This window comes from Schistocerca piceifrons, chromosome 2, assembly GCF_021461385.2.
Source record: "Schistocerca piceifrons isolate TAMUIC-IGC-003096 chromosome 2, iqSchPice1.1, whole genome shotgun sequence".
NCBI classification, from domain to species: domain Eukaryota; kingdom Metazoa; phylum Arthropoda; class Insecta; order Orthoptera; family Acrididae; genus Schistocerca; species Schistocerca piceifrons.
Window position 1 is genome coordinate 913,633,352 of NC_060139.1, and position 25,150 is coordinate 913,658,501.

A 25,150-nucleotide genomic window follows, 5' to 3' on the forward strand; every position below is an offset into this window, starting at 1 on the left:
TCAGTACTGCTGTCGCTGCATCATCGTCCGTTGCTTGCGACTTCTTGATACTGCTTAACTGGAACTGAGCAATTTGTTCTCTGTTGACTTCTTGAACGTTTGATCTGAATGGGCCGAGGTGACTCTGTCGATCCATTTCCATGCATCTGCAGAGAGTGTTGTGACGTAACAAGACTGTTACGTCACACGGTAGTAGCCAAAAGAAAGACAGGCACGCGTACACACACACGCCGACGGGCGTGAAGTCTGGAACATGAGAACTTATAAATGAATAAGAAGAAAAGTATGTAGATGCTTTTTACTTATCTTTTTAATTATCCTTGGAATACATCGCTCTTGAATACTAGTAAGCTATAGGCACTGATACAATTGGCTCCTTGCTAGTTCGTAGCCATTAACTTCTGATGGCTATTCTGTCTCTCGGCTAATGAGAGAGAAAGGCTTCATACAACTGGGCGATAGCTAGGTTCGCGTACAACTGGGCGGTAGCTTGGTTCTCGTACAACTGGGGGCGAGTCCACTCTCGTATCACGAGACCTGCCTTGGTGGTGGCGCTAGGTCTGCGATCACAGTGGCGACACGCGGGTCCGACATGTACTACATGGACCGCGGCCGATTTAAACTACCACCTAGTAAGTGTGGTGTCTGGCGGTGACACCACAGAGAGAATAGAGGATATCTGCAGATAAAGCGCTAAGATCTCTCTGGTGTCAACATCAATCTGTCGTCAAGCTGACGTTTCCCCAGCACATGAGCTGCTTCTAAGATTGTCCGGTGTACTGGCAGCTGTAGTCGTCGTAGGTCCACGACATTTCGGGTAATAACTGTTCCACCATCACCAGGTGGTGTTGTTGGAATGGGGTGTCTCCTACGTGCTGGACCTGCACCGTGCTCGGTGGCGAGGATGCATGCAGCTACAATCGTAGGGATGGGGGGTGGGAGTTGGGGGGGGGGGGGGGAGTCTCAGTTGCCTTCAGGTCACCCAAACTCTCTACTGGGAGGTATAAATACCGCCAATACACAAACACACTCCATTCCATCTGCACCACCTGATGATGGCAGAACGGTTGTTCGCAAAAATATCGTGGACCTTCGACGATTGAATCCAGCAGTAGACTTGTGAACCCTGGAAGCAAGATATACGCCAGGACATCCTAAGATAACATAAAGGATGATTGTCTGCATAAATAATACGATGATTGAACTCTACATTTAGTTTAAGAGACATCATAATATTTATTCCTTTGTGATAACGGTCGCCTCAAAAGAAATAAACTCAGGAATATTTATTGGAATAACCTTTTCATTTGGTTCAATAGTTAGATTAAAATCTTAGAAACTTTCAGTCCAATCACTTCTACACGTATATGAACAACTCAGCTTTAAGTTTAAGCATTGTTAAGGGACAAGTAAAGTTTGTGTAAAAATCTCATAAATCAGACATTTCAAGTACATGCAGTGTGATTGTCTCTTCAGATAAGACATAATTTTCAAATATATTTACAGTAATGAAACATTTTTAAAATGCTAAATTCTACCAAAAATCTATTCTTAACAATTCATCAGAGTGCACTTAACGTTGTTTACTTGCAAACTGAGTTTAAGTAACATGGGTTAGCACCTAGTGAGTTCTATTTAAATGCTGGGTAAATCAAGGAAATATTACTCCGAAATCACTCAAAAAAATTAAAATATCTCAGTTGTTTGGTTTTTGACATTAAGATTTTCACTTGCAGTAACAACGTATAACAAACTCAAAACTTAATCTGTGATTCAGGACAATATAGAACTAATTTTATCAAGCGCTTTACCGCACTATGTAAACAATATTAAGGTTAGCCCTAACACTTCTGCTATCACTCTGTCAAATAAATGCAAGTAAACAATGGTAAGCAAACAACTGAACATTGTTTACTCGCTTGAATAAACATTCACATTCAGTGATTGGCAACAACTTTTGAAGTGCATTTTGTCGTATGCTGAGCATGGGTTTTGAATGACGTGGACGATATTTTTGTGGTGTGGCCCCACTGAGTAGAGACATTACCTGCGTCTCTCCGATATACGAACTCGCCCCATCCCAATATTCAGTTCACTATGGAAGTGGAAAAGGAAGGCATCTTACCATTCCTGGACGTCTTAGTCACAAGAAGAGCTGATGGTACCCTGGGACACAGCGTCCATCGCAAATCAACTCATACAGAGCTATATTTGCAGGCCACAAGTTGCCATCATCCTGCGCAACGCGGTAGTGTCCTATGCTCTTTGGTGCATAGAGCACATGTAGTCTCAGATGCCGACAGTCTGCCTGGTGAGCTACAACACCTGAGAACGGTATTCCAACAGAATGGCTATTCCGATAGGCAGATACGCCATGTATTCCGTTCCACGCAAACTCAAAGCAGGGATGTAAATGAAGACACGGAGGCACCCACTGCAACAGCGTTCTTGCCCTATTTTGGCGGAATGTCTTCGAGAATAGAAAGAATCCTCAAAAAGCACGACGTCAAGTGTGTTTCTCGGTCACCAGCAAAACTAAGGAATTTATTGTGCTCGGTCAAAGACGACCTTGGCCTCAGGAAACGTGGCGTGCATAAAATCCCAGGCCAATGTGGAAAATCTTATACTGGACAGACATGCCGAACCGTGCAAGAACGTTGCGTTGAACATCATCGACATACGCGCCTGGAGCAACCTGATAAATCAGCGGTAGCGGAGCATTGCCTGGACACGGGACATCGCTTGCTTTACGAAGAGACGGAAATTTTATCCCCAGCGTCATCTTTCTGGGACTGTGTTATTAAGGAGGCCATACATATACGCGCGGCGGATAATCTAATCATCAGGGACGCAGGTTTTCAACTCAGCGCCGCCTGGAATCCAGCACTAGGTGCCATTAAATCAAAAGCAGGGAAAACAAGAACTCCCGTTTCCTCAAGTGACGCAACTCGTAGCTGAGATTTAGTTCAGACTTTAACCGCAGGGGCGTCCGTCAGCACAGTCATTGCCCGTAGCGCACGCGCGGATGACCTTTCTGCGTCTCCCAGCAGGGGGCACCAGGAGCGTCGCTTTCTTCCAACTACGAGCGTCTTCCCGCGCACGCGTATTGCTTGCTGCCGTCGTGATAAATTCCGATGCCGCCGCACGATTATCATCTCCGGCGGTAATTAGGAAGGATACCGCCCTTCGATTGTGCCATTCCAGCACTAATCGAAGCGTTAGGGTTTCAGGTGCCAGCCGTCCAGCCGTCCACTCCTCCCCCCCCCCTCCCCCTTCTTACCCTCTTGGCAGGTCCTCGGACTCGCACACGCTACGTGCACATTCGCGCGCCGGAGATCATCGCCCTCAGTGTCTCGTGTGTGCCGTCGTGTTTAGTGTTCAGTGTTCACCGTCGCACTCCATCGTTCACCTGTGCCATCGCCATCTTCAGTGTTTGTGCGTCGTGTCAACAATTTGTAGTGTGGATTATAGTCGTGTGTGAACGGCTCCGTGTTTGTCTTTATGTGTCTACTGTTTTATTACCCACCGTTATGTCACTTATGTGTATTCTTTCTGTTGTTTATTTATCTATTCTATGGCTGAAGAGCGGCGTTTGAAAATAACAATAAAGAAAAAAAACCCACGAATATCATCAGTCGCGCCTTGCAGCAGTGACAGCAGCAGCTGCCACCACCTGATGGTGTCGAGCAGTTGCACCGAAGAAATATTGTGCGATTTACACAATACGATCCGGTGGCAAACCCGAGAAACGTATTTGCGAGGTAGTGACTTATTCAGCATTTCTACAGTACTGTGCCATTTATATAATAGGACTGCATGATTGCTGAGCAACTTTTTGTCACATCTCCAACTAGTGTCCTGCTAACTTTGTTTCAAACTTCCAATGCAATCTACATGTGCAGTTCTTAGTTCAGTACACACAGACTTTAAATGTACTTTTAGAAACGCGGTTTAACCATTCGAAATAATTAATCTTTTCAGTTATATAGTACACAATAAAACAAAATAATGAATGAAACAGACTAGGAACCAAAGACAAGACTAAAAAAAAAAAACTTAACTCAGTACTGACACAGAACAATATCACCTAATTCACTAAGATGTGGATTTGTAATATGAAGTGAATGTGAAAAGTAACTCTAATGATTAATAGCTACATTTCAACTCTTGGCTGTTTCATCTGTAATGAAATCATTGGTTCATATGTTATTGCAACCTAAATATCTATATTGAGTGAAGAGGCGTTACAGAATTGAGGAAAACCTGGGTATCTAAAAACAAAAATGAAGATTTGTGAGTTTGGGTGAATAACGAACGATTGAGGGTGTTTATATGATGATTTCACTCTCAAAAATCAGCATATAGTTAGAGAACAGTTCCCCATAGGAAGACACAAAGGAATAGATTGTTCCTATCTTCCTCAAATGGATTCTAAGATTCTAAAACAATTAGAGGCAATCTTGATTTGTTGAACATATTTTGACAATATGGTGAAAACTAAAAATCATGTATATGAGTAAGATGAAAAATTTAAGAAACGTATATTAATTATTGGGGTCATGAGTTTCGATTCATTACAAAGCTTTCAAACATTATATTGATGATTCTGAAGCTATATTTAACAATGACAACATTGTAATCAATGGAGAAGAATGCAATGGAACTGATGGTTTGATTAATCTTCTAACAGTGATATGTTGTGATAAACTAGAATGCATTACAGAAAATGGTAATACTCGTGACAAAAGATTAATTTTAACAGACACATTGTATCAGAATAATGATTCAAGCAATAGTGGAGTTAAAACAAGTAAAAATGAGAAATGTGATGCGATATTTAGTTACATGTGTATTAGAATGCAAACAAAAGTGAAGGACTAATTGAGAAGTATTCTTAAGAAACTACTAAATATATTGTAGTAGGACGAAATGTGTTAGAGATTTACTGGTAGCTTCTTGGTTATGGTAAAAATAGTTATCATAATAAAAATGTGAGGATAACTGAAGTAATATCAAGTAAGTTCAATGATTTCATTATTAATAATGCTAGAGGTATTTCACATTCAATTAGATCTATTAAAATATTACCCTACAGATTTCGGAAATAACAGAAACTTGATAAAGAATTGAGCAATTGGTATTTGGTGTTGAAATTCTGTGTATGATTATCATAGTCTTGGTACTAAATTAGAAGAAATATTGGTGAGAAGAGATAAAAGTCCATCCATTAGATGATTCTTATAGAAATATCATTTCACATAAAAGCTTCATGAATGCTTAGGATACATATATGAACTGGATATATTCTGCTAGCTGATAAGGAGTGAATTTGTATCCAGATGCTTCAGTTGGTGAAAAGACATGTGCAACAGCTGTAAAATTGTTATTTTTGGAACAAGGAAATTAGGAATGGGTGTTAAAGTGGATGATGAATGGGTGTTAAAGTGGATAACAATGGTTGGGATTGTAAATGTATTTCATATCCAGTATAAATGCATTCTTTTAATAGTCAATATAATATTTCTCCTGCTTAAAAAATAAAACCAAATTAAAAAAACCCACAGTGTGGATTAAAGACATAGGGTTTCCGTGATTACTATTAAATGCATGTTAAAAAAAGTGAAATCTAAAAAGGTAAAATCCAAAATCCTTACAATTTTTTTATAAATGCACTAAAATCACATGAGCTGAAGGTATTTCGACAACTTTATCATTTCCTAGATGCTCGTTCTTTACTTTAGTGATACTAGGAGTGCTGCTGTACCTTTACAGCCTAATCAATGCTACACTCCATTCCTCCTTGTTTGGATCAGTTTGTGAAAAATAATTCTCACACAGAACAGACGATTATTTCTTTAAAGTCAACTGGTGCAGCTATGTGCATGCTACATGATTTTATCCAGTCATCAGGAGGAAGAAGTGCTCACACAAGTACGGTATGGACAACTCTGTAGTGACACCTCTGTAGGGGGTGGTGCATATGTGGTGATGTTGTAAATTGCGGGTAACCAACGGAAACACTGTACACAATTTATCAATATAACTTTATTGTATCTTCTATTCCGCATGAAGCAGGCACAAATCTTCTTGTGAGCTCTGGATAGTGTAGTTGGCATTGGCAGCAAGGACAGTGCCTGACGATGCTGCATCAGAACTCCACCCTAGTGGCAAAGGCAAGGCCACATCCAGTTGCGGCGGCAGCACTTCCAGATGGAGCGACATAGCAGGCACTGTCCTGCTGCTCTTCACTCTTCGATGGCAAAGGCACCTGTATGCGGGTTTCAACCTGCGCCTTTCAGACACGCAGTGGTTGACAGCTGGTGTTGTGACGCCAAGTCCCTCCCTAGGCAGCAATCACCGACAGCAGGCCAGTGGGGCTGTGGCACCAACTCCCATGAAGGACCTAGCGTGGCGGCAGACGTAGCCTGACCTTGAACCAGAGGCTGCAGCTCGTGCTGCCCAGTCATCTCACAGCGTTGTGGTGAAGCTACTCAGTGTCTCCCAATCGAATGACGTCCTATTCTCAAATTCAGCCTCATTTATTCTCCATTACTGCCCATTTGTTTCCCTAAAACCTTGTGTCTAGTCACATCACTCATAACAAAGAGACTTGTTCAAGTGTGGTGGCAAAACAGACTTAATAGACCTTTCTTTGGTGCGTGGGGTGGCTTACTGCTGTACTCAGCTATCCTCGCTTTGTAACTAACTTGTGCATCTGTTATTGTAGCCTATATGTCGACATAGTTAACTGACAGCCCGTATTGCTACCGCAATACTCTACAGCAGCATTCATTCTACTTTCTGTGCTAGCACTAGTCAGACTAGTGCTAGCATGTAAGGTTGTGCCTATATGGACATATGCAAACAGGCCTTATTTTGTGTTTAAGGGGCGTCGTTTCCATATGATGATTCCTTATGCTGTTGACAGAAACCGTGTTTTTAAAAATACACTTTTTATCTTGCCATATCATACTTCTCCTTTATTACTATTATTCGCTTGTGGTGTGTCACCACATTACTGTAATCTTTCACAAGGCACAAATGGCGACCATTAGCACTGTTGCACTTGGCCCATTCTTTCCTGGGTGTAATTTCATGTGTTTAATTCCTCATTCCACGGGACGATTATTTACCCATAGTTCGATTGCCTTTCGATACAGCATCGAAAATGAAGAACTAATAATTTCTTCTTTATTGCAACTACGACTGAATTGTGTCTATGAGTTTATTGCTGTCAGTGTCGTAGAAGGATTTAGGAAGTCTGACACAAATTAGAAAGTTACTAGCTACACAGTTGAATATCAATGCAGACAACTCACATTGATCACATCTACATCTCAGTGCTAATGTCATTCCCTCTTGGGTACATCATTTTCTGGCAAAAACAGATGAGAAAATTAGTCTCAAGTTAACTTCCCTATAGCTGTTAAGAGGTCTCCTACATGTACATCTACCTGATTATTCTGCAGTTTCTGACAGAGGGTTCATGGAAGTACTTTCACACTATCTCTCTACTGTTCTGCTCTATAACAGATTGCAGGAAAAATGAGCACTAACATCTTCCTGTGAGAATTCTGATTTCTCATATTTTATTACAATGGTCGTTGCTTCCTATGTATATGGGTGTCAACAAAATATTTTCGCACTTGGAAGAGAGCATTGGAGATGGAAATTTCATGAAAATATCTCGCCACAACTGAAAATGCCTTTGTTTTAATGATTACCATACCACCCATTTCTCATATCCATTACATTCTCTCCCCTATTTCCCAATAATTCAAAACGAACTACACTTCTTGTAATTTTCTCGATGCCCTATATCAATGCTAAATTCCTTTGTTGTATAAAGAGCCTTGTCTTTATCAGCAGAGGAAATAAGGGACTTGTTGGTTAAGCCGGCCACGGTGGCCGAGCGGTTCTAGGCGCTACAGCCTGGAACTGCGCGACCGCTATTGTCGCAGGTTCGAATCCTGCTTCGGGCATGGGTGTGTGTGTGGTGTCCTTAGGTTAGTTAGGTTTAAGCAGTTCTAAGTTCTAGGGGACTGATCACCTCAGAAGCTAAGTCCCATAGTGCTCTGAGCCATTTGAACCATTTTTGAACTTGTTGGATATGTGTAAATACACTGATGCACAACAGGGGAAATTTTTTGTGAACTTATCTTCTGAGCGTAAATAATAAAACATATAAATAAATAATACCAAAGGAGAACAGCAATTATTTTTCTTGCCGAAAGGTTACGAAATTGTGACCTACAGCTTTCTTTGAGCGAGGTTTTAACTTCTAGAACTCATGGTTGGTAGTAAAGTAATAGTACAATTCTCGAGGTGGATCTAAATCTCTGAATGAATTAAAGTATTAGATGCTGTTCTGCTCTTTTTTTAACAAATGCAACCCAGTGAGTTCCAGACTCCCTGCAACACATAAATTTACTGACCTTCATTGTTTCGATTGTCACATTGTTTTCGGTAATGTATTCCACATAAACACTCCACAAAATCTTGGAATGTGAAGTTTTTTGAACGATTTAAGCAAATCTGTGTTTGTAAGATGTCTACTGGGTACTAGAGTTAGGAGTTCCTTTTTTATGAAGAGTCCAAGCCCTTTTCTGTGTAATTTTAAATATAGTTGTTTCCTGATAGCGAAAAATTCCAACATTCCATAGTGTTTATCCGCTGTGACATGTTGTTCTTCTGTGTTCTGTGCATTTCTCACTGTTCGAGCGATTGCCACTGATCCTCTGTCTAATGATCCAATAGATAAACGCCCCAACGACGCAGGAAATAGCAATGGGAGAATTCCACCAGGTGTCTTAGGTAGTGATTGAACTTTATACGTCCATCTTCAACTTCTTACTCCTCTATTTCAGGACACTTTTTAGCTGCTGAAAATAATCATTAGATTCAAGTTTTTAAACATCCTTGGATTTAATGGTTCTGAATCACAAATGTATGATGAGCAACAGTCATAACTTGCCAGAAGTTTATACCAGCACCCAATTTAAGCTAGAATGGACTGCTTTATCAACTGTAAATGCTGCCACTTTTTACTCATTCTTGCACATATTTGCTTCGCTTTATCAGTAAATATTCGATCTGCAGGGTGATGTTCATCCAAATCTTATTTTGCAACATGTGCAGTATCGTTCTCTTTGTGTGACTCGTCCAGAAGATGAATTTCCCTATCGCTGTGTGCTAGCTGCTTCGTTCATGGTCCACATAGCTACGTCAGTGTGTATTGTATAGAGTACCACCAGTACTACACTCCATACATATCCTATGTTACATGTTATAATACTGTATGCTTCTAGGGCTTATGCACCCTATTATACGTTTCTAATGCCTACCTGACTGTTGTGTTATGAATGGAAGCCAAGTCATGTCACTGAGACGTTATTCCATTATGTCTCATGATGCACTCTACAGGAAAAAACATGTGTTTCTCTGTAATTCTTCTGTGTTAAGTCCATTGGATATATCTCCACTAACGCTCTAGTTTAAGATGTAGTTTCTAGGATTTGTTTACTGAATTTTCTAAATTGTAAATATTTCTGTTTAGTAGGTATGATTTCTCAAATTCCATATTCTGTTTTTAAATATATACTAAATCACCTACACTGAAGTTCTCTTACTGTTAATACAACTTTATAATATGATTGCATACCTCATTTAAAAGTTCATTATCATGAACATTAAATGCTTTATGTTTTATTGCTCCAGCTGAGATCCAGTTACCCCGTCCAGTTATTTGTGGGAGCAGAGTAGCTGTCCAGCTGTATGACCAACAAAGATTACAGTACAAGTACATACAAATTCTTATCATTCCATTTAAAATTTCAACCATATTTGCCTTTGACTGAGAGACCGTTAGATAGTGGTGTATAACCTACTGGTCCACTGTTGTTGTTGTGGTCTTCAGTCGTGAGACTGGTTTGATGCAGCTCTCCATGCTACTCTATCCTGCGTAAGCTGCTTCGTCTCCCAGTACGTACTGGTCCACTACCATCTTGAAACGCCTGTTACAAGATTCACCACCACAATTAGTTTGAAGGCTTACAGGACACCAATTCATCTCTGTCAGCAGCTATTGTTGAAACACTTACTCAACTTCTTTCCAAGTCTTTGCTATAACAGGTAAGATCCAGGGAAATTTTGAGTTCATATGAATAACCATTATTTGCTCATGAATATTGCCTCATATCTACAAGATTTACCTCCCATAAATCATCTAAGCCTCAATTTTTAATGTGGCTGCATGAGAATATTTTGTATGCAGCTTTGTGTAGGTCTTGAACAGTTGTATCCGTAATTATTATTCAATGATTAGTGAGTCTTTCTGATAGCTATGAAATTTTGATTTGATTTCATTCGTGTGAGTCATATTCCCACCATTGGTTGTCGCCATGAGTAGTTGTAACTGTTCTATTATTTTCTTGGGATTGTAATAATATATATACTGTAGAGATCGACTGTTCATTCTTTTATGCTGAATGTCAGTACCTTTACCAGTGCTATGTCCTCCTGCTAACATAGGTGTAGTAACATTTTGGTGTATCCTATTGCTCGGGCTCTTTATTTCTCCATCTGGATTGTTACCCTTTCTATGGAGGTTAGTCATGTGTAATATTTCAGCACATGTGTCTACCTGTTTTGGAATGAACTTGTCAAGTTTGAAGTTTTTAAACCAGACATTCTTTTAAATCCCATACTCCCAGCCTGTATTGCACGTTTGGTTAAACTTCAAAGGTGCTTCCCAGAATATATTGTTCTTACTCACTAAAATCATGTGTTCCATCCATCTCACTATCACTGTGGTGGTTAGCGAAATTCCTATTAGAATATCCTTCTCCTCTTTCACCTCTACTGCCTCCATCTGGCACATGTGGGAGCTGTGTAACACTTCCAGTTACAGGCTGAAACATTCCTGGGAGAGTATTACCTTGTTTCAACTGTGCTAATTTTGGCACTGCCTAATGATTTATTTTGCACCAAGTAGTCTCTTGCTCATTGATAACTTTTCATTTTATCGACATTCTGTTGGATACTAAATAAGCTTGGAGCTGGTATACACTCTGTGTATTCTCAGACCAGTGGTGGTGACCAGTTGTGCTTTTTATCGTTGTTGTATCACAGCTCCAAGTTGATGGATTCTTTCATTCACATCCTTCATCAGAGTTCAGTACAACTCGACTATCATACACTTTTCCTTTATAAATCTGTCCAGTACTATCACTATTTTGTTGAAATTTTCGTTAATTGCTTCAATTTCTCCCTCCACATATGGTTCAGCTTGATAGGCTCTTTCATCCAACTACTCCGACTGTGACTCATAGCTGTTGTCTTGATAAGGCTATCCTATTTCTTAATTCTGTGTTGAGACATTCGTTGAGTGCTTTAACTTTTGTATCAACATATAAATGGATGTTGGGCCTGCACATCATCTAGTAGGAATGAAAGCATGACATCTGTGAACTTGTCTGTGATATGAAATATGCTGACACAGTTACGCACTGAACAGCCAAAGAAACTGGTAGACCTGACTAATATTGTGCAGAAGTGGTGCAGCACCACATTGCTTGGACTCAACTAATGCCTGAAGTAGTGCTGGAGGGATTAGACTCCATGAATCCTACAGGGCTGTCCATAAATCCGTAAGAGTACGAGGGGGTGGAAATCTCCTCTGAACAGCACGTTGCAAGACATCCCAGATATGCTCAATAATGCTCATGTTTGGCCAGCGGAAGTGTTTAAACTCAGAAGAGTGTTCCTGAAGCCACTTTGTAGCAATTCTTGACGTGTGGGGTGTCGCATTGTCTAGCTGGAATTGCCCAAGTCCGTCGGAATGCAGAGTGGACGTGAATGGATGCAGGTTATCAGACAAGATGCTTACAGACGAGTCACCTGCCGGAGTCGTATCCAGACTTATCATGGGAACCATATCAGCCCATCTGCACACAGTCCACACCACTACACTGTCTGCACAAGCTTGAACAATCCCCTGCTGACATGCAGGGTCCAAGGTTTCATGAGGTTGTCTCCATACCTGTACTCGTCCATCTACTCGATACAATTTGAAACGAGACTTGTCCGAACAGACAACATGTTTCGAGTCACCAACTGTCCAATGTTGGTGTTGAAGGGCCCAGGTGAGGTGTAAAGCTTTGTGTCGTGCAGTCATCAATGGTACATAAGTGGGCCTCTGGCTCCGAAAGCCTATATTGATGATGTTTCATTGAATGGTTCGTACGCTGACACTTGTTGATGTCCCAGCACTCTGAAATGTGCAGCAATTTGCGAAAGGGTTGCACTTCTGTCACATTGAACGTTTTTCTTTAGTCGTCGTTGGTCCTGTTCTTGAAGGATGTTTCTCCAGCGGCAGCTATGTCGGAGATTTGATGTTTTACCGGATTCCTGATTTCACGGTACACTCGTGAAGGGCTCGTATCGGAAAATTCATACTTTATCGCTACCTCGGAGGTGCTGTGTCCCATCGCTCGTGGGCAGACTATATCACCACGCTGAAGCTCATTTAAATCTTGATAACCTGCCATTGTAGCACCAGTAACTGATCTAACAACTGTACCGGACACTTGTTGTCTTCAATAGGCGTAGCCGACTGCAGCGTCGTACTCTGCCTGTTTACATAACTCTGTATCTGAATACGCATGCCTGTACCAGTTACTTTGGCGTTTCATTGTATATTGGTGTTCTCCCAGGAGTTTCATCAATATTGCCTAGCATTCAGTTTTCTTGTTTTATCAGTAAAAAGTTATCCATAGTGCATGTGTTCCAGCAGTCTCCCCGTATGGTTATAAATTCATGGAATGTGATATCAGTACCTACATAAGCTTGATAAATGTGAGTGAAAGCCATAATAATGTTTGTGTTATCCCTTACCAACTGCTTCAGAATCCTATAGTATTTCTGGCTCACATAAAAGAAGGTAACAAACATCACTTTGGCTGTAGAAAGCTTCGTCAGTTTAGATGCATCCTCACATGCTATAATCTTGTCCACAACGTTATTAAATGCTCTTCTTGCAGGATTTCCCCATCTTTTGTGCAATTATTTAACACTTACTTGAAGCCTCTCCCCATTCTTCACACTGAGTCCACAATGCTCCAACTGATCTTATGTGACACACAGTTTTATATATTGGACAAATGCTTCTAATGGATTTTAACTTTATCAGTAACGTGAAGGAATGGGGCGAGACTTCAAGGAGGCGTTAAATAATGATGTGAAGGAAGGAGAAAGGCTTCAAGAAAATCGTTAAATAATGTTGTAGAGACAATTACATCAACTGAGGATGCACCTAAATTGGTTTGAAATTGGCTGTGGTTTGAATAAACTTTATACAGGTGGAGTGGTGTTTGTTGCTTTCATATAAAAATGTGGACATTTGCCTTTGGCTGCCCACAGTCCAAGATAATAAAAAAAGGCATCAAATGTCGTACAATGACTGAAACAGAAATACTTCTGTATTACATCCTGGTTTCCCACAACAACATTGTAAAGAATGTACATAGTGTTAAGCTTTACTCTTTCTGATGGGTGCATATCTCTGCTTCTGCTAAATGGTAAACCATCAGTATCAGATATCTCCTCTAATACGACTGAAATGATGTTTTTGAAAATACATAATCATGTTCAAATACAATCAGAATGTGTTAACACTGTCATAATAACATTTGTCTTGCCGCATTCCAATGAACCAATAACCATTGCTTTGTACTATCATGGAGGAGTGGCGTGTAGTTCTTCATCTTCATTTGGTTTTCAGAATCACTGCAGGAGGAATCTGTTTCTATGAAGTTCTTTTGGTGAGTGTGATTTGCCCAGGTGGCCTTGGTAATGACTGTGTGTTTTAGAGAAAAGGTTTACATATACACATGGCTCTTATATTTTTATTTTATTTATAAATTCTAACATATAGTTGAATATATGTACATTTTTAAATAAGAACATTGTGTCTACATCAGAAATGGCTGGTTCACACACATTTCCACATGCTGATGTACAGCATGTGTCACACAGTTGAGTGGTGCTTTCTTCCAACAGATAAAGAGTTTGACATCTTAATTCCATCAAACTGGTCCAAAATTTCTCACAGAATCTGGACACATATGGCTGCCAGCTGAGCCACTTGTCTTGAGCATGCTGGATCATATGACTGGCATACATTAAATATTTAAATGTTTGCATCCGTAGATGAATGCACTCTTTTCCATTAAAAAGTTTAACTATTTGTGGGAAGTCCCCTATAGGGGCTGTGTGACCAGATGGTATTACTGAGAGAGCTTGAGCACTTATGGGGAAGGTGGTAGCAATTTTCAATGAAGTATCACATAGGTGAGCCCACTCACACAGGAATGATATGACTTTCATGTCACTAAGCTGAGTTTTTTCGAAAGATGCTACCGGGTAGAACTCATGATCTTGCATTATTCCCACACTGATGTGTTTACTGTCACTGCTGTTTAAGTTTATGTTGAATTAAACAGCATTATTTTCAGATGAGGCGACTGTGATGGCTTTGCTTCACCTAGAACTAAAAGGTATTTACAAAAATTACCACCACCACTAACACCTCACGTTTACATTATGGGTGTAGTGAGGAGGGGAGCTGCACTGCTGTTGCCCATTTAAACACATTCACCATTGAAGAGTACTTACTTGACTGGGAGTGTGCTTTTTTCACTGCTGTTAGTATATAACATTGACAACAGTGTATACATCCCCAAAACTCATAGAAAGCAAATGTTTCTCTGTTCTGCTTTAAGGTATAAAACAAGAACACTGAGATACACAGTCAGTTCATCATATTTGCTTGCATAGATACTGAATGTGATTACAAAGTGATAGTATTGCTTCTTAATTTAAGTGATGGTAACAAGTATATACTGTAAGTTCTGACAGTTGAAACATCTGTCACTACTTAGAATGCATCTGTTAAGTCGCTGCTGAAGGGGAATGTTAACTGCAAGATGTTCGTGTTTTCAAGAAATCTGCTAAGTCAGATGTCCTAAATATGCCAGAACAAACTATTCCCAAATAAATCATGACACTACAAATGGAAAACTAAGGCTTTGAAGAGAAGGAGAGTGTTAATACTTATTACACATTCCAGTGACATAAATCTAAAATGTATGTATAATACTTCTTTAAATTGAATAACAGCTTATGGAAGAGTGCTATAATTATAAACCACAGACTGTTATTTCTCTCCTAAACAGCTGATGCCTGTTTTACGTAAAATTTCACACAGAGTTGATAAGTTGAATCCAGTGTTTCACAGTGATGGATTTGTTCCTAAGTATGACTACATTATAAGCATTTTTAGTTGCGTGGAGAATGTCAATTTGATGGAACGCCTCCTATCAAACTGCACTGTCAGGCTTGTAACATGGAACTAGAAAACAGTTTTCGCAATGAATTATGCATCTTTCTCTTTCATACAAAAATGTACAGTCATTACGGGTTAGAAAGTTGATCAATGGCGGAAGTAACTACTATTTTTTGATAAACCTCTTCAATTACCTTACTAAATCAGCTACAGTTACTATGCATCTTTACAAACTTATAATTCAAATTAAACGACAGGAGGGGTTGATTGAAATAAAACAATTTAGTAAAAATATTATCATTTTATTACATATTTTGGTACATCAGGTGCATTGAATCTTCATCTTTATAAAAATTGTGTGATACCTTCCTTTTCAACAGCAACCTCACAGTAATGTTTCCCAAATATTGGCTTTTTATAGGTCATAAATTTATAATATTCAAAGAGACATAAACACTAATAATCTTGTGTATTCTGTTCACAGTTGTGATTGTATACAATTAATAGCTATGGGAGTAGTAGTTGCAGAATTCAGTACTGGCTGAAACCAAAAATTTACATGTTGTTGTAACTCATTCACATACACACTGTGCTCATGCAAACAGGTCACAAAATCATTGAATAAAACCTTCACATAATCTTGTCACTCAGCCTGTCTGTCGCAACACATGACCCACAGAATAGATGATACACGTTCACAACACTTGAGTGAGGTAGACAAATCCAAGTCTCCATATGTTATCTTCCATGTTGCATCTCTGTACAAGTAGCTGATGTACACCTACCTATGAAAGTTGTGGATGTCGACAGAAGTATGAGATGTGGTCATAGTTCATCTTTATCTAAGCACTTATATATTCCACATTATCTCACAGTTCATCCCATTCTGTCTGGATAAAATTCACTTTATCAACTCGTTGTTTTCGATTTTTTTTATTACCTTACAGTCATTATTTACTTCTAAACCTACACCTATACCTATGTTAAGAGCTGCTGGTGCTGAAATTATATGTGGCGATGACGACATTATTGTGAACCACATATCTAAAGTTTGATGCGTGGAAAATTGACCAGTTCCTCCAACATGTCAGATCGGCCATTGACGTGTTATTGCTGTGGCAGTGTAAACATGTACAGATGCTCCATGTCTTGCTCCTCTACATCACCATGGGCTCATTGTGCTCTGAGAGAAATAATAAGAAATGAAATACACATACATACAATGATGAATAATAATAATTAGCAGTGGGCTAATAATATTTACATTCAAATGTGACTGTCAGTTTCTTTTTCTCATTCAGGCTGGGTAGAGTGGCTGCTGCTAGTGTCTCATGTTGCTCAACCAATTTACAGGGCACAACTGACAACTCCATCTCATGACAGCTACCACACTCGAAAGGTTGATGGAGACGGCTGTGTGATATGGGTCAAATCCCATCCAGGTAGTAACTTCCCACCATTTTTTTTGCCAATAGGGAAAGAGCAGATGGAGTATGAGTTGGAAAATGGAAAGAGGTCATAAATTACAACCAGATAAGCATGTGGTGGCCACATTTGATTTAAATAGGGATGGGAGAGTGATGAGGGTGTGGGGTGAGGAGGAAGGTGGCATCTTGAAAGGGGCCCATATAGATATGTACCTGGGAGCTAAATAAAGGATCAATAAGAGCAGTTGTGCACAGTTTTTTACATTTGAGTCATAAATTGTAATAGCTTAAATACAAATTATGAGTATAAGTGTATAATTCGTTTATGTAAGTGGCAAGACCAAGTGACATCATTATTAATGACCTCTTGAGCCAGTATACAGTTTGTTCCACAACTTCCCAGATCTACAGCTTGAACCCTAGACATTTTTATGAGGCGATATTTGAAAGCTTTGGTGTATTCCAGACCTGTTGACAGGATCAAACTCTGGGAACACATTGTAGACGGCTGTGAACGTATTCAGGGTACATCTGGTATTTTTGAATATGTGTGGGTGTCGATGAGATGATGTCATGAAATCTGCCATCACATGAATGGCAGCTCAAGTGCATGTCTGCAGTTTGGATCCGTGGGGACTCTATTAGAAAATTATTGTGTGCTCACTCATGATACATCATATCAGGGAACCATTGGTTTACAGACCGGTGTTTATTAGCATTGTTTGGGGGTTAATTACGTTCCACTCATCCATTTCGTTTGTGCCTATAATAGGCAAACTCTCCGTCATGGTTCAATTAGTTTACAAATATAAAAACATTGTTGTTAATGTTACATAGTGTTCAAGACAATTAAATGTTACTCTACACTGTCGTTTATTGAAATAAAGCATATTAAAATATTGTAAGACGTAAACGTTACTCAAAATTACATTACAGTTTTTAAAGAGTAATTATGATAATATTTTAAGACATATGAAACTCCTTGAAAATAGAACAAAAGAACATTTTACACTCAGAACAACTCACATTTCCAACGTCTTAAGAACCTAGTCTCATTCTTTCAGTAGCTTTTTCTAGCTTTTATGCCACCAGTGTACAGTGAAATGTCCAGAAGACTGTGTCTTTGGAAATTGTGTTGACACCATTCAACCATCATTGTCTGCAATCTCTTCAGCTTATTGTTCACATGCTGAGAGTTGTGACTGTTGAATTTCAAATTCATATCGTCACTTTTAGTGCATTCATTTTAACTGTTAGCTTCCAATACATCATCTGAGACTTGTAGTTTCTAAATAAGAAAAAACAATGAAGTATAATTTAATTTAAGTTGTTAATTTACATCCAAAATGTGTGAACTGTAGAGAACTATTAGACATACAAGTCCTTCAAACAGGAAAACACTGCAAGAACCATTTTCTTTTCCTTATTTTTTTCACCCCTTTCACCTCATGTGGCCAGGGTGTGGGTTGTCAGTGGCACAATATTCTGTTCTTCTGCCAACAGCATTTTTAAAACATAACTAGTATGACAAAAATAACAAGAGGACTCATGTGTTATCTTAAATTAAAAAATCAATGATGGATATCAAAAAACAAAAATATATGCATTTTAAAAACACATCACACAATGGTGAAATTCTTCTAGCAAGAAGTACTGCACTTTTACTTAAAATCTGCCCCCTGCACTGGGAGAAAAGCATTAGAGGATCAGAGACTATGTTCCATAGGGATGATATGTAGGGAAATCTGTGGAGATGAAGGTAGATGTTGTGATGGATAGTGAAGACTGAAGGTGGGAAAGATAGAGGAGGGAGGAGTATAGTGTGTGGGTAGGATAGTAGTGACAAGAGGAAAGGGAGGGGGGTGGATGGATAAGGGATAACTAGAGAGAAGTCCTGATGTTGAGTGTATGCATAGGTAAGAATTGAAGTTGGTAAGAGAGATAAATATCTGGATGCATCTAATTGTCTGGGGGAGGGAGTTGGTTGAAACTCCATTGGTATATGATATGGAGCATGTGTAGGTGTAGGGATGGTGGGTCACGTTTGTAAAAGTACAATAACATGCCAGGACTGGTAATCAGAGGGGAGACAATGGAGTTATTGGAATCTAGTTTGTGTAAAGTACAGGAGATGTGGAAGGGTTCAATGTGTGAGAGGTGTCTTGACAGTTTTGTAGTGGATGGGTGCCAGGATGTGCCGTATTAAAAGTCGGCGAGAACTTTGCAAGTGATTTATTGTTTTTTAGCTACATATCCCTCGTTCCCCTGCGTCATAGGGCTCTACAATGCTGAGGAAGCACCCCAGTGTGCTGTGTAATGCAATGCTGTGTCAAGCCAGCCTTGGCCAGCGTGCTGAGTTCCGATGAAGTCAGAATGGCTGCACCAGCAGCTGACTCAGCAGCCACCATCCTCCTTGTCTCCACACTGCTCCGCCGGGAGCCGTAGGCCAGCCCCGCTGCTGCTTCTTCCTTGCTGAGCTGAGATCGTGGCAGTAGCAAGAGCTGGCGATCCGGCTTCCGAATCTGCGGCCCTCGCCTCGGGATGTCTCGCGCATGTGTCGGGAGCCAAGACAACTGCCCGCAGTAGCGAGTTGAAGAGTGGCCCGCTGCTGGCTGGCTGCGGAGCCCACGTCGGCCTCAGAAGGTCGAACCAATGACCCACCATGGACTGGGACACTGGCACCCCATCTGTTGCTGCGTGTGGCCCGGTGGTATGACATGGCCTGCCATCCAGGAGGGCTGCCACTCTTGAATGAATCTCGTTAGAGAATGGCACCTTTTTATACTCGGCTGTGCACCTCTGTTTTGCTAACGGGACATTTCGCATCACATACAGATAACTTGCTAGGTTGGCCAGTGGGCCCCCTTCTGCCTGCGACTAGCGCCATGCAAACTGCTATGTGTGCCTTCTCCGGCAGTTCTAAGCCCCTGAGGCTTCTATTTGCCTTTGTAACTGATGGTATGCGTAACTCACTGCAATCCAGCCAGCACCTGGCTGTAACTTGTGATCAGAATATCGCACAAAACTAACTTTCCCTATCCTAAATCGTGGTGCCACTACATTATTCCCCCTCTTCGGAACTACCCATTCCCTGGATCGACCCTTAACTAGGTCTTAGCTTGTTTATGTCGGCACCTAAGGCATATTTCCTTACTACTAGAAAACTTAAATGTGGTCTTGTGCCCTTTTAAAACCATGACATAAACAAAACGTAAAAATTCCTTACTGGACGACCACTGCTCGATCAATCCCTTACCTACTCGTCTCACGCCCTCGATATCCAATCCACTGGGTGCTCAAAATGATTGTTATTTGCCGTTGCCCTTCCCCATACTGAGAGACATGTTTAACAAGCTGTTCGGCTGACATGCGCCCCTCTTGCTCTAAAATCAACTGGTTTACGGATCTCAACAGACCTGGCAGTCCGCCCCCGGTAGCTGAGTGGTCAGCGTGACAGCCTGTCAATCCCAAGGGCCCGGGTTCGATTCCCGGCTGGGTCGGAGCTTTTCTCCGCTCAGGGACTGGGTGTTGTGTTGTCCTAATCATCATCATTTCATCTCCATCGACGCGCAGGTCGCCGAAGTGGCGTCAAATTGAAAGACCTGCACCAGGCGAACGGTCTACCCGACGGGAGGCCCTAGCCACACGACCTTTCAACAGACCTGGCTCCAGAGTTTGATTTAACAAGGTGAGATTCTGGCTTGGCAAAACTCTAAAGTGGCTTCTGGCCAGTACAGCTGTGGCTGCGTAACGTTCAATTGCGTGACTCCTAAAATTGACACTGGCAGATGGAAGGTAGGTCCTACTATGTTACACTTTGTTCCATTGATTATAATTTCGCTCCCCTCGAGCTCTAAACGTTTCGCTTCTGCAAATACTCCCCACTCAAAACAACTTGCTGCTATTACCAAATTCTCTTAGGTGGAGAAGATCCAATGCATCCCGACCCATTTCGAGCTCAATTTTGGCTCCACAATATCCCTTGGACACTCTATTCCTTTACCCTGGCTAAAAACAACTGCACCGTGCATGTGTCCCATATTGGTAGATTCTCAGATTTTCCTCCAACATCCACTATTTTGGTTTCAAACTCAACACTGATTGTGCGACTACTTGCATCCTTAAATTATATTATATGAACTGTTGCAATAAACACGACATTCCTGGCCCAGCACTGTCGATAACATAATATTTAAACAGGCAATCGTACGACTCTGACTTCGTTCGACACATACGTATTACGGCTTTGCCACAAAATTTTCTCTGACGCATTTATTTCTCCAGAACTGCGTTTGATTTCTCCTCCAACAACACTCCACATACGTCAGACGCTACACTTCCCTTTTCAGTGACCTGAGGACAGGGGTCATCATCACTCTCCCTCCCTCTTCAAAAGGACTGATGCCCGTAGCAGGCTCACAATACTTCAAAACACATATAAAATGCAATGCCTAATTAATCTATGCAAACCCAATGATACATAACAAGAAAACAAAAAAAACTACAAATACTCTACTACTTTCTGGATCGCAAAGCATACAGAATTTCATACTGTACTCTATCTTCCTGGTTTTCTTTGTGCTTAGCACCTCTTTTCACTCTCTCTTTCTTCCTCTTTCCTTCCAGAAACACGCCTAGACTCACATCCGGGCAACCCTTAAGTGGCGTAACCGCCCAATGTGTACTGTCGTTGTTTTGGTTGGCAGATGAAGCTTAACGTTAACGGGGGACGTGGTTTAAACAACTTGGCATGGCCCTTGATATGAGGAACTTCTTCGTTTTCCCTTTTTGCGTGTAGGGGCTGTACAGCATTACCCATTTCCTCTCTCTATACTGCGGCAAACTTCCTTTCCACTTTACTGCGGCTTCCAGCCATTCCAAAGCCGTCGTATTCGCCTTTTGTACCCGTTACCAAACATCCCGAATTGTTCTTGCGAATTGACGCACAGCTTCACCGGTCCTTCCTTTCTGTAGCTTCACTAAATCAAACGGTGACGGCATTTTTCGCCCATACACTACCTCATATGAAGACAAACCGGTATCTGTATGGACTTTTGCATTGTATGCACATACAATATGCTGCAGATACTCGTCCCACTGGTGGTGATGAGAATCTACATAAAAACTCAGGATCTTCCCGATTGTTCTGTGTACCCGTTCTGTCCTTCAATTGGCCTGTGGATGCAATGCGCTCGTCCTCAACTTCTTTACGTTCAACAATTTAGACAATTCCTCCATTAAATCCTACATGAAGTTGGTCCCTTGGTCAGTAATTATTGCCTCCGCTACACCAAACTTCAAAATCCAATTGTTTACTAACGCTTGCGCGACCATTGCTGCCTGTTGATTTGGCACAGCCACCATCTCCATGTACCTCGAAAAATGATCTATTATTGTGAGAACGAATCTATTCCCCGATGGTGTTCGCCTGAAAGGTCCTAAGACATCGATCCCCAACAAATACAGTGGACGTCTCTTCTGGAAATCATTGTAGCTGTATCTGTTTCCGGCTCAAATGTGCTCTCCGCGCACATGGTATACAACTCCTGACTTACTGATCCACATCTCCTTTCCTACCTCTCTATCAATACCTCTCCGCCACTCTCCGTCACTCTACACTCTCCATGACCAGATAAAACGTGATCATGTGCTTCCTTTAAAACCTCATCCCTCAACTTTGCTGGCACTACTACCCTTGTCCCTAGCTTCGTTTCCCTGCACAGAAGAGCGTCGTACATATTAAATTGTGGTTGTGTCCGATACAATTTACAATCGTTGTCCACGTCCTGTATTTCTTGCTATACTGCTTGGTCATAACCTATGACTTCCACTTTTGCCACCGTTCTACTTAGCGCATCTGCATTACCGTGCTTCTTCCCAGGCTTGTGCACCACCTCATAGTCGAATTCACTAACCCTTACAGCCCATCTAGCGAGTCTAGTGGACGGATCCTTCAACCTCAACAACCACTTCAATACAATATGATCTGTCACTACCCGAAATCTTCTCCCATATAAATAACATTTAAAATATGTAATTCTATATATTATGCTAAGCATCTCCCTCTCAGTTGTTCAGTAATTCCTCTCCGCTGAATTCAACTGCCTATACTCATAGGCTACAGGATGTTCTTTCCCATCAATTCCCTGACTAAGAACACACCCTAATGCTTGATTCGATGCATCGCATGCTAGTATAAACTCCTTTTCAAAATTTGGAAACACAAGAACCGGACTTCATGTTAACACTTCCTTCGGTTTTTCAAACGCTTTGTGACACTCTTCTGTCCATTCAAGTTTCACACCATTCCGTAAAAACCTCGTCAATGGCTGTGCTAAATCTGCAAAACCCTCCACGAACTTTCGGTAGAATATGCAGATTCCGACGAATAACTGCACTTCCTTAACTGTTTTCGGGTCCCAAATATCCCTTACAACCTGTACCAACCTCGGATCTGTTCGCACACCGTCCTTGCTGATAATCTGACCCAAATATTCACTTCTTCCAACGCAAAATGACACTTCTCCAGGCTCAACTTCAAACGATCTACTCTTAACCTCATAAAGACTTCCCTTATCCGCTGTCTACGCTGCTCCAACTACTTGAAAACACTGTAATGACATCCAAATAGACCAGACACCGCCGTGGTTTCAAACCCCTCAAGACACTGTCTAGCAACCTCTGAAATGTTGCGAGAGCATTTTTCAAACCGAATGGCATTCTAATGTACTGGTAATGGTGAAGAGAAAGCAGTTTTTGGATGATCATCTGGAGCCACCTCTAACTGGTGATAACCACTTGTCAAATCCATCGTAGAAAAGTACTGGCACTGTCCTAAGTGATCCAAAGTTTCCGATTTGTTTGGATTGGGGTATGCGTCCGTTACTGTCTTATTATTGAGAAGCCGGCCTGAGTGGCCGTGCGGTTCTAGGCGCTACGGTCTGGAGCCGAGCGACCGCTACGGTCGCAGGTTCGAATCCTGCCTCGGGCATGGATGTGTGTGGTGTCCTTAGGTTAGTTAGGTTTAAGTAGTTCTAAGTTCTAGGCGACTGATGACCTCAGATGTTAAGTCGCATAGTCCTCAGAGCCATTTGAACCATATTATTGAGTTATCGGTAGTCACAACAGAACTTGTGTTTCTTAGTTCCATCCGTATATTTTTTAGGCACACCGACAATGCCCGCTCCCCAGCAACTATTACTATCTCTATAATACCGTCGCAACCCAGTGGGCCCCTTCTGCCTGTGACTTGCGCCATGCAAACTGCTGTGTGTGCCTTCTCCGGCAGTTCTACGCCACTGTGGCTTCTATTTGCCTTGGCAACTGCTGGTATGCGTAATTCACTGCAATCCTCCCCACACCTGGCTGTAACTTGTGCTCAGAATATCGCACAAAACTGACTTTTCCTGTCGTAAACGGTGGTGCAGCTACAGTTTAATGAGACTGTAGAGAATGCATGTAGAGGCCGGTAAACGGATGCAGGAAGCGATACAAAGATCACCGCACTTGAGGTTTTGGAGGAAATTGTAGAAATTTGGTGAGGCAGAAATTCATGCAAAATTTGCTCATCGAAGGATGAGTCGGATCAGGATTTTGAATGTTTGGAAATAATGAAGGGGTATAGCCCCCAAGTTCGGCCTTTTGGTAGTTTTAGCAGTTTTATCCTACTGTGCGCTTACTGTCGGATTGTTAGTATGCGAGGGTTCCAGTTTTGTTGCCGTTCAATAGTCCAAGATATTATAGTATATTAGCTAAATGTGTAGGATGGTCGTGAATGGTAAGGTAAAAGACATGGAGAGGGAAAGTGCGGATGTTTTGTCCTATAATTATCACCTGGGTTTTGGAGGGTTTGTTCTTCAGATGCCATTGGTTTACACCAGAAGATAAACTGATTCAGGTGGAGTTGGAGAAATGGCTGGGATTTCCGGAGTGTAGGGTACAGGTCGACGAAAGAATTGTCATCAGCATACTGAAGAGGGTGGACAGGTGGAGGTAGTTGGGGCATTTCAGCAGTGTAGTGGAGATAAAGAAGAGGAGAGAGATTGGAGCCTTGGGGCACTCCTGCATTGGGATCGAAGGTACAGGAACTGACACTCTTAATAGTGACAACAGATGGACGATTACAGGTAGACATTATGCACGCAATAAAGCGGACGTAGTTAATTGCATATGTCTGGAGTTTAGAAAGGAGACTGGAAGGCCATACACTGACATAGGCTTTCTGGAGGACGAGGGCAAGAACTACGAATGAAGAGAATAAAGTATTGTCGACTGGCAGTTGTTCATAAGTGTAAGTAACGTAGTCGCAGAGACTCGACCTATGAAATATGATAGGACCTAGCGCTTATTCTGGGAATGCTACATAGACTTTCTCTGGTCT